The sequence below is a fragment of the Echinops telfairi genome, unplaced genomic scaffold, assembly GCF_000313985.2.
Source record: "Echinops telfairi isolate 266 unplaced genomic scaffold, ASM31398v2 ScPeMD7_7469;HRSCAF=8507_0, whole genome shotgun sequence".
Lineage (NCBI taxonomy): Eukaryota > Metazoa > Chordata > Mammalia > Afrosoricida > Tenrecidae > Echinops > Echinops telfairi.
Window position 1 is genome coordinate 51374005 of NW_022111372.1, and position 6481 is coordinate 51380485.

Consider the following 6481-nt stretch of genomic DNA (forward strand, 5'->3'; position numbering starts at 1 on the left):
AGGGTTCCTCTGCCTGAGCCCATCATTGCAGGCATTGTGTCTATGCATCTCCTTAAAGGCCTTCCTCTTTTTTTGTGCTGCCTCTCCACTCTACCAAGCACGATGCTCTTCTCTAGGAACTGGCCTCTCCTGACAACATGTCCAAGGCATGTGAGACACAGTCTTGCCGTCCTTGCCTCTGGGAGCACTCAGGCTGTTCTTCTTCCAAGACAGATTGGTTGGTCCTTCTAGCAGTCCATGGCCCTTTTATGTATGTATTATCTCATTTATTCATTTATCACATGGTACCTTCAATATTCTTTTCCAGCACCACAGTTCAAATGAATCGGCTCTTCTTTGTTATTGGAAGTCCAACGTTCACATGCATATGAAGCGATGGAGAACACCATGGCTTGGGTCAGGTGCACCTTCGTCCTCAAAGGAACATCCTTGTTGGATGTATGGATTGTGATAAGAGTTATATGAACCCCCAATAAAATGATTTTTAAAAAGAAAAGAAAAGAAAAGAAAATTAAAAAAAAAAGAAAGACAGTACTGATCATTACACTTAATACATTTGTCAAATCTGCGATTCCATTCTGGGAAAACGTTTTTTCAAACTCATCTGTTTGGATGGCTGCCAGCACCTCCCTCGTTTTCTCTTCACCTCTTCTAAGTCGTCAAATCGCTGTCCCTTTTGGAAATGATGACAGCAACATATGTACAAATTTGCTTGATACAATTGATGTATGGATTGTTATAAGAGCCTTAAGAGCCCCCAATAAAATGTTTTATACAAAAAAAGAATTATCCAATTTTGTCTTTTGTTGCTCATGTGTTCGGTGCCATATCTAAAAATCTATTGTCAAAAACAAGGCCTTGAAATTTTACCCCTGTTTTATTTTACCTCTACGAGTTTTATGGTTTCAGTTCTAACATTTACTTATTTTCCCACAATGATGGGGTTGATTAGGGAAGTTGACAGTTAAAATTCAGGACCAGAAAAGCTCAGGTCACAGTTTTTGGTCAGGACAATCTCTTCTCAGCCATACCCACAAGTATGTCTGCCTTTGGTCCCTGGCCTCTCAGCCATGAAACTCTTGGCTTCTGCCTTGCTTGGGAGATGCTACAAATCTTTTACCACTGCCAATGAATGTCCCAAAGGCACCCCACTCCACTTTAAATAACCCTTTGCCTGAAGGCACTCAGCTGGCTCTCCCACTACATGCCTGCAGACACCCTAGTCTGCAAGTGGGCCTCTTCCCCGAAGACACCCAGCTTTCTGGAGCTCCATGGACCGGAGCCTGTGCTCCCTGCCTCTCTCAGTTCTGCTGCTGCTGCACCAATGCCACTTCTCTGCGGCTACTCTGGTAGCACAGCTCTGACTCCTGGATCAAGGAGGGTCAGTGCATCTTGTTTGCCTTTTTGTTTTCCAATTTCTTTTTCTTTTAAAAAAAATCATTTTATTGGGGAGCTGTTACAAATCTTTCAATAATCCACCATTCAGTGGTATTAAGCACACTTGTACATAGGTTGTCATCAGCATTTCCAAAGCAATTTCTTTCTGCTTGAGCCCTTGGTATCAGCTGCTCTTTTCCCCTCTCACTCCCCACCCTCCCACTTGTTTTCCAATTTCAATGCCTTTTCTTTTTCTTCTTTCTTGCCTAATCGAACCGGCTAGTTTCATAATCTGGTGTCAATTTGGGACTTGAGAGGATTAAGATAGAAGCGGGGTGGAGTCTAGTCTGTCAATCAGGCCATAGCCAGTGAGGCCTCTGTGTGGGAATGGCCTTCTCCTGAGAATTCTGGAGACTCCTGTATTTTACTCGCAATGAAGGCGGGAGACACTTCTCTCTCTCAGGTCGCTTCCTCGGAGACTCTCTACTGACAAGGCTGACTCCCTGCAAGGAATCCCTGAGGAAAAGCCACATGGACCTAACCTGATGCAGCCAGAACCCTGGACCTGGAGAAGCCACGCAGAGACCCCTGCCAGAGCTGAAATGCTTGCAATGCCACTGGATCTACAAGACTTCCCGCCCACTGACCTGTGATCGCCCTGCATTCGGCATCACTGCATGTCTTTTGTGTGTCTGAAGAGGACTCTAGAATGGTGTTGGACATATGGGCTTATGGACGTGATCTTGACTGGGCTGGTATGTTTTCATAATATTCGACTGCTCTTGTATATACACCTCTTTATTATACACATATGCATGCCCATGAATTTGTTTCTCTAGTCAACCCAGACTAACATACCCCCACTGCCCCCATTCCTAGTTTGCCAAGTTTTTAATCACTTAAGGTTGTTGGGTTTTGTCAAATGTCTGTTCTGCATTAACTGAGATGATCATGTGGGTTTTCCCCTTTTTATTCTATTAATGTGGACTGTGTTAGTCTGGGTGCTTCAGAGAAACACCCACAGAAACTCATGTATAAGAGTTAGCTTTATATAAAGGTTAAGTATGTATCAAGAAAACATCCCAACCCAGTGCTGCCCAAACCCACAAGTCCAACATGAACCCATTAACATGTCCAACACCAATCCATAAAGTCCTCCTCCATCTCACAAAACAGATGCAATGATGCCGACTGCAGGAGGAAAGCCGAGTCAGTGAATGTGTAAACATCTCAGCGCTGGCAGGGGTCTCCACATGGCTGCTCCAGCACTCAGGGCTGCATCGGGGTAGGTCCATGTAGCTTCTCCTTTGGGATGTCTTGCAGGAAGTGAGCCTTGTCAAATGAAGCAGGGAACTGGTTAAGGCAGCTGCACCCTGGTCTGACCATCAGAAATCAAGAGACCTGAGAACTAGAAAGCGGAGGCTCACTGAGCCATTTATCCCTTTGCCCTTCAATTAACCCCATATGTGTTTATCAGCCAGGTTGACACAATCAACTAACTACCTCAGTGGTAGTTAGATAATTTTTTTTTTTTAGTTTTTAAAACAAATATTTATTTTAGATTTTTAAAAGCCACTTTAAGACTGAGGATATATTGGTTTTATATACTGATCAAAATGCTCTGCTAGGAACAATCAAGTTCATTAGGAATTTCTGTAAAAGTTTATCTATTTTTGTGCAAGAAAAATGCAGAATTGTTCTTATTTTTTATTTCAAACAAGATTGCTTTTATTTGAAATATATTTAAATTACTTTGGACCCCACATATCTGTAGGCTTCACCCACTCATCAAACTGCTCTGCAGTGAGATAGCCAAGTTCAGTGGCAGTTTCCTTTAAGGTTGATCCATTTTTGTGTGCCGTCTTAGCAATCTTTGCATCCTTGTCATAACCTATATGAGGATTAAGTGCTGTTACCAACAATAAAGACTCTTTCGTTAGCTTGTTGATTCTTTCTGTGTTAGCCTGGATTCCTACCACACAGTTTTCTGTGAAAGAAGCTGAAGCATCACCGAGCAGCCTTGCTGAATGTAACACATTTTTAATCATCATTGGCTTGAAAACATTCAACTCCAAATGTCCATTGCTGCCTCCAATAGTAACAGCAACATGAGTTCCCATGACTTGGGCTGCAACCATGGTCACAGCTCACACTGGGTAGGGTTCACCTTTCCTGGCATGATACTGCTTCCTGGTTCATTTTCAGGCAAGATCAGTTCTCCCAGATCCGATCAAGGACCAGAACCTAGAAAACGAATGTCATTTGCTATCTTCATCAGACTGCACCCTGCAGTATTCATGGCTCCACTGAGTTCAACCAAGGCATCGTGAGCAGCCAGAGCTTCAAATTTATTTGGAGCTGTAACAAAAGGCAAGCCTGTAATTGCAGCCACCTTTGAAGCAACTTTTCCGCAAAGCCAATTCTAGTTTTTAAACCAATACCAACAGCAATGCCTCCAGCTGCAAGCTCATAGATTCTTGGCAGTGCAGCTTTTATTCTTACCATTGCGTATTTTACTTATTGAACATAACCACTAAATTCCTGTCCAAGAGTAAGTGGTACAGCATCCTGTGTATGAGTACGATGAATTTTGATAATCTGGGCAAACTCTTTGGGTTTTGCATTGAGAGCATCACGGAGCTTCCGTAGTCCTGGTAACAGTACTTCATCAACTTCTGTTGCAGCAGCGATGTGCATTGCAGTGGGAAAAGTATCATTTGAACTCTGGCTTTTATTAACACGATCATTAGGATGCACAGGTTTCTTGTTGCCAAGTTCACCTGCTAACGTTTCAATTGCTCTATTACTAATGACTTCATTTACATTCATATTTGTCTGTGTTCCCGACCCAGCTTGCCATATCACAAGAGGAAAATGGCCATTTAAGTTACCTTCAGCTACCTCATCTGCTGCCTTCATTCTTGCATTGGCAACCTTTGGATCAAGACCATACTCCTGGTTTACATCTGCAGCTGCTTTCTTTAAGGTGCCAAAAGCTTTAATAGCTGGCGGCACCGGCATGCATTCTGTCATACCACCGATCTTAAAACGCATTGTAGATCTCACTGTCTGGGCACCATAGTACTTATCATTTGGAACCTTGAGTTCACCGAAGGTGTCATATTCTATCTGAAAGGAATTTTGGGTAAGCATTCGAGCAGAGTTGAATGGTCAGAAAGGAAAGGTGGTCAAGCCTGAGGGTGAGGCTGGAGGCCACAGGAGGTGACCAAGGTGCTCGAGGAAACGCGGTACTCGGTGCATGGCTCTGCGCAAGACTCAGGAGGATTTTTTTTCGGTAGTTAGATAATTTTATGTCAACTTGATAAGTAGAATGTAGGGGTGGAATCTAGCCTGTCAATCAGGTCACAAGGTTACACCTTAAGAGGATTCTGGGAACTTCCTCTCTTTCTCCCAGGAGGAGGCCAACACTCTCTGCATCACATTCTTGCTGAGGAGACACCCGGAGGAGCTGGAGGAGCCCGGTGAACACGCTTCCACCAGCACTGGATCCACAAGACTTTCCGCCCACCAGCCTGTGATCTTCCTCTGAGACAGGACAAACCGAATTGGGCATCTTCCTTCAGGGTTTCAGGATGTCCCTAGACAAATTACAAAACACACCCATACATATGTACAGATACATGCATTTGTGACTACAGTCTGCTCATCTTGGTCTAGAGCCGGGCACCAGGTTTCTTCTCTTGGAGGGACAGCCATCACCACTTTAAGAAGACAACATGGAGGCAAGGTTTGGAGAGGTGGCCGTGGCAAGTAGAGAACCAAAGCTTTCTCACCGTGTGTATGTTGACCTTTTAAATGTCATCATTTGCTTCGTTGCTGAAACCTTTTGATGGGATTTAGGGTTATGATGCTGTTGATCCTGCCAGTTTCTGTTTTTCCTTTTTCCGTTCGGTGTTTCTGGCAGGGGATGAAAGCGTGTCGTCATCTCACCCCGGGTTTGTATACTGGGATTTAGTCATTCTACAAATATTCACCAACCAGGTGAATATTTGTGTAACCTGGTTACAGCCAGGTTCTGAGACATTAGTATTAATACTAATGTCCATCCCCCAGGGAGGAGGCCATATGTAGATTCTTGTTGTCGGTTCCCCCTTTCCACCCCACATTCCCTCCACCCTCCAGGTATCGCCACTCTCACCACTGGTCCTGATGGGATCATCTGTCCAGGATTCCCTGTGTTTCCAGTTGCTCTCTGTACCAATGTTGATCCTCTGGTCTAGCCAGATTTGTAAGGTAGAATTGGGATCATGATAGTAGGGAGAGGAACCATTTAGGAACTAGAGGAAAGTTGTCTGTTTCATTGTTGCTACACTGCACACTGACTGGCTCATCTCCTCCCTGCAACCCTTCTGTAAGTGGATGTCCAGTTGCCTACAGATGGGCTTTGGGTCCCCAATCTGCACTCCCCCTCATTCACAATGATATGATTTTTGTTCTTTGATGCCTGATACCTGATCCTATCGACACCTCATGATCACACAGACTGGTGTGCTTCTTCCATGTGGGCTTTGTTGCTTCTGAGCTAGATGGCCTCTTGCTTATCTTCAAGGCTTTAAAACCCCAGATCCTATATCTTTTGATAGTCGGGCACCATCAGCTTTCTTCACCACATTTGCTTATGCAACCACTTTGTCTTCAGCGGGAGGTGAGCATCATGGAATGCCAGTTTAATAGTACAAAGTGTTCTTGGTAAATGCCCTATTATTTTGAGGAATTTCCTTTGTTTATTACTAGTTGATTGAGAGTTATTAGGAGTTGATGTTGGATTTTCTTCAAGTGCTTTTTTCTGCTTCTATTGTGATGTTTATATAGTTTTAAATTGTAGTTTGTTAATATCACTCCCAAAACCAAATTTCCAAACTTATTGCCATCAAGTCAATGCCAACTCCTTGTGACCCTCTACGACAGGGTAGAGCTACCCTGTGGTCTCCAAGACTGTCGCTCTTCAGGGGAGCAGAAATCCCAGTCTTTCAAACTGCTGATTTTGCTGTTAGCACCCCCACTTGCAAACACAATGCCACCAGGGCAGATGTTAAGTAAATTCTGTATTTCTGGGGTATATCCTGCATGGTCATGAAGTTTT

General features: G+C 43.8%; 1 pseudogene; it reads right to left on the reverse strand.

The window, feature by feature from the left end:
- Positions 1 to 3125: 3125 nt before the first annotated feature.
- LOC101639466 lies at positions 3126 to 4545 on the reverse strand (annotated as a pseudogene).
- Between the last annotated feature and the right edge of the window lie 1936 nt (positions 4546 to 6481).